This window comes from Pinus tabuliformis, chromosome J (assembly GCF_031772625.1).
Source record: "Pinus tabuliformis cultivar Carrire ecotype Pingquan chromosome J, CPIR1, whole genome shotgun sequence".
Taxonomy (NCBI): Eukaryota; Viridiplantae; Streptophyta; class Pinopsida; order Pinales; family Pinaceae; genus Pinus; species Pinus tabuliformis.
The window spans coordinates 1,285,399,679-1,285,407,566 of record NC_142295.1 but is presented as its reverse complement, the minus strand read 5'-3'; positions in this window follow the sequence as shown (position 1 = coordinate 1,285,407,566).

The window sequence follows — 7,888 nt, the reverse complement described above, 5'->3', positions numbered from 1 at the left end:
CCATACATTGTCCTTCATCCATTCATGATCGCCACCCTGAATCATATATCACAGTTTGTTTTCACCTCCACTAAAATCATTAGCTCCGTTCCGTGTCATTGATGTGGGATTCATTAAGGCCCTCCTTTGACGGATCGCTTCTTGGCGACTTCAGCTCATTATCCAAGAAGTTGATCTAGGAACAACCCCATCAGTACTTTGAAGCTTGCATGCCTCAATGGCAAGTTTCTCACTTCCGGCGACAGGTATACATCAATGACCTTCGACCAGAAGATTTTGCGTGGCGTTCGACGCCAAGTCCTTTATTCACGCCACGTGAATTGTACTGCAGTACCTTGAGGGTCATTATCATTATCGGTGATTCCTCTCGCGCTTGTTAACGGTTTTCATCATTGACCGGTAATCAAGCGATGTCTTTCCATGTTCGACTTCAGCGAAATTCTCACATGGATCGACTTGTACTTAGAGTGAAGATCGAACGAGTTTGAAGACCCCGGATCTAGTTTCATCCATCCGGGATGCGATACATATTCATGAAATATAAAAGCATTTGTCATGTACATCATTGCAGCAGATGATCATCCTACTCAAAGGATGATAATTTCAGCAGAGAATTATCAGTCTACCATCAGACGATCGTCTGTTCTATGTACCAAAATGTATTTATAAAGCTGAGCATGGGAATGCCCACCTCAGCTAGATCATGAAAACAGAATGAAAAATAATGTATTGTATTGTATTGTATTACAGGGCACCTCTCAGCACTTGAATGAACTTCGGACCCTCTGGATAAAGCATTTCACCCGATAAACGGCCTCATACTTTAGGGGGAAACTGTTATAGACATTTTTGTGCCTCGCAACATGGAGCATGAAATGTCGATAATTACAGGGATCCTCAGTCCCTAAACATGTTGTTCTTACCCCTAGAAGAACAAGGTCAGCAAACCACAGCACTTCCCATCAGTTCTCCACCTGAAAACACTCAAAAACAGGATTATTTTGGATCATGTCAGCTGCTCCACTGAGCACCTGCGCTGGAATGCAACTGCTCCTCCTTGTACCTGCGCTGAAAGTCAAATCTAATGAAGGCTACCTGCGCTGGGCGAGATTGGCCAAGTGGCACAGTCATTCTGCAAGGTGTCAATTGCCCGGGAAGCTTCCAAACTGACACTTGGTTCAAGGGATTCGCCCTGTGATGAGTAAGAGGTACTTGATCTCCATGTGTAAGCAAGGATCTCCAAGTGGACTCAAGAACTGAAGTTTAACTGAAGAGGGAGAGGACACAAGGCAGCTTTATGTCAGTCTCAAGCTGACTCATCCTTTCTTCTTCTATCCTATATATAGAGCTCTTCTATGAGGTCTAGGGAGGCTGGAATTTTGTGCAAAGTAAGGAAGTGCTGTTGGTTTACAGTTAGAGCTATTGGGTGATTGTTTTTCTAGAGGTGAAGAGGAGACTTCTTGCTGCTGGGGAGGTGCTGCTGGATTGGAGCCATTGATGGTTGTAACCTTCTCAGAACCCTATTACTTTTATCAATAAAGCTTTGAATGTTCTCCTATATACTTGTATTGCATTGATGTATTGTATTTACTTGTATATTTGATTCACTCTAATCCATGCATCAGTTATGAGTACATGTATCTTGTAGTCTTCTTCTCTCTATTGTGCAGGATCTGTGTGTAGCTGGACCGGCAAAGAGAGCAAGGAGCTGGGAACAAGAGACAAAGAGAGAGGATAAGGATCGACAAAAGCGAAAGACACCGGTTGGTTAATTTTTTCTTCCTTCTCTCTGTACTTTCATAAAGGAAAACATTAAAGCTTTACTTTCAGTTGTTGCTAAAGACTGTCACCTTTAGAGTAGGGATAGGGTCATCCGAGTCGGATACTTTTCCCCACAACAGTAGGAGGCACTATAAATTCCTGGGATGCTATGAAAAATATATTTCTTACTAAATACCAGGATTACTGTCGAACCAGAGACCTACAAGATGAAATTTTTAAAATGATTGCAAAAGACAATGAAACCTTAGAAGAATGTATTGAGAGATTTCAGTACAACTTACAAATATCACCTTATACTACTTTACCAAATGAAGTAATAAAAGTTGCTTTAATAAAAGGCATGAAGGATGAATGGATAGAAACGTTGAATTTAATGGGCCAAGGTGATATCTACCAAGAAGAATATGATAATATTGTTAAGTTGTGTATCAAGTGTTCACGTGGTAGTACATGAGCCAAATTTGGAATATGGGATCCCCTCACCCAAATCAGTAAGACCACAGGTGGTGGTGTAACGCAAACAGAGATTGGTAATCTTTTAGAAGATTTTAAAACTGACATTTTGGGCACACCAACTACACAGTTAGATGTTTTTCGAGCCAAACAGAAGCAAGTCGAGACAGATCAAGCATTGGACATATTCTGTCCACGTTGCCGAAGGAAAAAATTGAAAGGGAATTACCGCTGGACATGGTTCAAACCTGTGCCATTTTCACTAAGGAACATTTGATAGAATAATGTTTGTCACTTCCAAGATTAAAAGTTGTATTTAAAGAAGTCGAGGAGGAAACAAAACATGCATACTTAATGACTCAATGTTGATCATGGCAATCACACCCTTCAGGTATGATGCAAGATCCCTCCTTATTTTATTTTGGGCAATGTATTCCACAATAGATTCTTGGAAACGCATGGCTGGGACAATTACCCTTCAATCCCACTTGGTAATCCTTATCATATCCTACATCACCATGGCCGAATCAATATTTTTTTGGGTCAGGATGGCCAAATTCGCAATATCCTACCCCATTATGGCAGAATCCAGTTACCAATTCCTATCCCTCGCAATGGTTGAATATGCCTGTGCAGATTCTAATATCGCCTCAAACTTCGCAGTGCCCTGCGGGATTGGTAAATCCACCCATAGGGACGATCCCTCAACCTCAATCAACACTTCAGGCTCCATTTTAGTTGCCTCCTAATCCTCAAACTCCATTGCGTTCTCAAATGTCGGCTCAGCCAAATCCTAACCCCAATAATATATCGATCCAATACGTGCAACTTGTTGAGAATCCAGTCCATGAAATAAATCCCTTAGGATGTAATGAGCTCCAGTTGAGATCTGGATGCATTATTTCTCCTAAAGAAAATTAGAATGATCAAGAACAAGAAAACAATAAAGAAGAGAAAATTACGATAAATCCTTCGAGTATGGTTATTTTGAAAATCAAAACAATAGGAAACACAGTCGAGCAACAGGAATCTAAGAAAATCACAACTACTTCCCCTCCATTCCATAAAAGACTCACGATAACTAAACCAACCATCTACCCTAAGTTTGATATTGTAGGGGAGTTGAAAAATCTATGTATAAAAATTCCACTCCTGCAAGCTATACGAGATATCCTGATTTATGCCAAAATGATCAAGGAATTATGTGGGAGAAAACTGAAAGATCCACCCACAGTTCACGTTGTAGGAACATTATCTGAACTTATTTTAGGAAAACAAGTTCCTGTTAAATATGAAGACCCAGGAAGTCTGGTCGTGACTGTCCAAATACAAGGTTGCACTTTTCCAAACACATTGGTAGACCTGGTAGCAATTATTAACCTTCTAACCTATGAAACCTATAATGTCTTGGGTATTACAACTTTAAAACCAACCTCAACCCTGCTAGAATTTGTTGATAGGTTGGTGATCAAGCTGGAAGGAACTTTGGAAGACATTATTGTCTTTGTAGACTCCTGGGAATATCCTATAGACTTCCTGGTCATCAACCCGAGAAGTAGACTGGATGGACATCCGTTAATACTAGGACAACCATGGTTAGCAACAACGGATGCACATATAGGATGTCAAACTAGAAACATGATGATTGTGAAAGGAAATTTTGTCAAAAATCTTATTATGTAACCTCTTGCTCAACCTAGTCCGCCTGCCAAAAATCTTCACTTACGCCCGCCTAGATATCAAGAAGAAAATATGTGCTCTCCCCTTTCTCTAGATGAAGCATGGAACTTAAAAATCAATTGGAATATGATGTAATCAACAACTTCATCAATAAACTAGTTGTTATCGAAAACCAAGCATGCCAAAAGCTAAAATATCTGCTTGATAATGATCCACAAGGAGACCCCTTAGCAAATTTAAATGACAATCATATTCCCACAACTACAGTCCATAACAACATTCCAATTGAAATAGAACCAGGAAAAACCCTTAATATTAATGTTGATTGGGATGAACATCAGCAGTAGAAACTAATTCAAATTCTCTATAAGTACAAGAAGGCTTTCTCCTAGGACTATTTAGATAGTTGTACACCCATCATATCTATATCAAAAAATATTCCCATCCTATCCGGCAACCCCAGAGGAGATTGAATCCACACCTCATGGGTAGTATGAAACATAATTGCAGAAATTGTTGGATGCAAACTTCATATACCTAATTTCAGATAGCTAGTGGGTTTCCCCATTAGTAGTCGTCCCTAAGAAAAATGGAAAATGGAGAATTTGTGTAGATTATAGGGAACTCAACAAAGCCACCCAAAAATACCATTTTCCCCTTCCTTTCATAGACCAAGTCCTTGATACTTTAACTAGGAAGAAATTATTTTCTTTTCTAGACGGTTTCAGAGGTTACAATCAAATTCAGATTGCTCCAGAAGATCAAGATAAAACCACATTTACCTGCCCATGGGGTACATTCGCATACAAGGTTTTACCCTTTGGACTATATGCAATTCTCCAGTGACGTTCCAAAGAGAAATCTTGAGTATTTTCTCTGACCTAATCAATGAAGGACTCGAGTTGTATATGGATGATTTTACCTCGTTTGGGGATGAATTTGATCAAGCTATGAAAAAATTAGAAAAGTTCCTTGAACAATGTATTGCTACCAGATTGTGTTTAAGCAATGAAATATGCCATATGATGATGACTAAAGGTGTTATTTTAGGGCACTATATTTCTTCTGCAGGGATTTAGGTGGATCCAGCTAAAATTGAGGTAATCCTTAAGTTACCTACACCCCGCACACAAACTGAGGTACGAAGTTTTCTCGGTTATGCAGGGTACTATCGCAGATTTATAGAACACTTTTCAAAGATCACTGCACCTTTATATACTTTAATAGGCAATGTCGAATTTGAATGGTCTGACAATTGTGATGTTGCGTTCACAGATCTCAAGAAACTCATTTCGACAACACCAGTGTTAAGAGGACCAAACTGGGAGCTACCTTTTCACATCTCCACGGATGCATCAGACACATCCATAGGTGTTGTTCTTGGACAAGAGGAAGACAAGAAACCTTATGTTATCTATTATATCAGCAAAAACCTCACTCCTGCCGAATTAAACTATACAGTAACTGGAAAAATAAATTTTATCTGTTATACATGCTATCAATAAATTCTAACATTATATAACAGGCTATCCATTTTTTCTATACATTGATCACTCTGTTATTAGATATTTAGCTAATAAACCCATTACTAATGGTCGGGTGACTCGATGGTTATTGTTGTTGTAGGAATTCGATATCACCATTAAGGATCGACTAGGAAAAGAAAATTTTGTGGCAGATTTCCTATCTCAAGTACCTAAGGTAGACGATTGTCAGCCGGTAGATGACCAATTTCTGGATGAACACCTATTCGTAGTAACAATAAAAACATCGTGGTACGTTGATGTGGAAAATTACTTGGCGGTAGGGAAATTGCCAACACATTTATCACCACGAGAAAGGAAATTGATCATACAGCATAGCGCACACTTTTCCTGGATCAATGGTTATCTTTTCCACACTAGTTTTGATTTTCAAATCCGAAGGTGCATCAGAGAGGATGAATTTTATGACATTCTAAGGGCTTTCCATGACGAACCCTGCGGAGGACACTTTGCAGACCGCCAAACTGGACATAAAGTTCTTCAAATGGGCTATTATTGGCCCACAATATTTAAGGATGCAAAAAGGTATGTTCAAGCCTGTGATAGTTGTCAATGGATGGGTCATCCTGGCCAAGCTGACGAAATTCCCTTACAACTGCAAGTGGTGGTGGAACCATTTGAAAGATGGGCACTGGATTTTTTCGGCCCCTTCAACCCACCATCAAATCAGAAAGTGTACATATTGGTTTGCACGGATTACATAACTAAATGGGTCGAAGCAGTAGCTTTTCCAAGAGCCACAGAGGAGGTAGTGATTAATTTCCTGTTCGAACTATTTGTGCGATATAGATTACCAAGGGAAGTAATAACAGACAGAGGGCCACAATTTATAGGACATAAAATTTTGGCCACCCTCCAAAACTATCATATTAAGCATAAAGTTACTTCTCCATATCACCCCCAGGAAAACGGACAAGTGGAAAGCACTAACAAAGTCCTGGAGGCAATTATAACCAAAATTGTATCCACAAATCGTCAAAATTGGGCAGCCAAGCTTCCAGAAGCCCTATGGGCTTATCGGACAACATGGCAGAACACTATTGGTCACTCGGCATGTTGTCTCTAAATATTGCACTTGCAGCACAAGTGGAGCAAGAGACAAAGAAAGATCCCTAGAGATAGCCTCTGGTTTGATTGTAGACCAATTCCTAGGACATCTTAAATAGAGGAGTGCTTGTAAGTTTATATATGAGGGGGTTGCAGCACTCCAATTTTCACATAAAAGGTAATAGGAGGGGCTTGGTTCAATTAGCTTTCAAAGAGGTAGATTCAATCCAACTCATGGATCCAAATGTTGAGGGTATATGGGGAAATCTCAAAGAGAAATGGTTTCTTCTTCTGGTGGCCGACACATGGAAATGAGACAACTTAAAACTAAAATCGTAGGAATGATGGAGAGGAGGAAAGGTAGGAGGGAAATAGATGCATAGGGCTGTAACAAACAGAATCCTAAATAGTAGTGTTCCAGCAGAAGTGGAATCCGATGGATAGGGTTGTAAACAACACATAATCCTAAACCACAGTTTTTCGATGAAATGATAGAAATAAAGGGGCGCAAAAGAAGGCTTCAGATCAAACATGACATCGGTATGATTCTCTGCCAAAGCTAACGTAGATCTGAACTAATACAGGTCCTACAGGTTAGTCAAATGCACAAGTAAATCTGTAATTTTACAGGTATTGTAATGCTTGTGAATAATACATATAGGTCTATGATAAGCACAGGTACTATCTTCTACGAGCAACTAAGATAAATCCATAGATTGAAGAAGAACCAACTGCATTCATTTAACTATTTCAAGGGAGGAAAAACATAGGTGAAAGGATGTTACAAAAGGGAAAACTTATTGCACATTAATCATGTTAAGAATCAACGGGAAAATACCATTTAACTCAAAGGGTCCAATAACCATTCCATACACTCAGTAATGATATCAGTGAAACCCCATGAACAAACAAATTAGAACCAAAATGGCATCACAGAGTTCAGCCCTTGCGGGTTAGAAATTTCGGAACCCCTCTATTATGTTTCATCCCCTATTTATAGGAAGAGGGGTATAGCTTTGAATTATAATTAAAATATATGAGCCTGAGCCCCATCTGTCATGCTACACTAGTTGTCTCAACTATGTCAGGTTCTACAATCACCTACCTAAGATTACAATAGGGATTGAATCCCTTTCTTGGAAAAATACATAAATAAATGCTCAGAGAAAGAAAGTCGAGAGAGGGAGGAGGAGGTGTCCCCCTTGCTGATTTAGTGGAGGCCTTAAGTGGAGCCACGTCCTTGTTGTTCAGAAATGCTTCTCTGTGTTGTTGAGGTGGTTTACTGTTGCATCGGTCGACTTCTATCAACTCTCCTTTGACTGCCTTCGGCACTGAATTATGGATGCGTGTTATAGGTTGAGTCCTTTTCTGTGTAGAGGGAT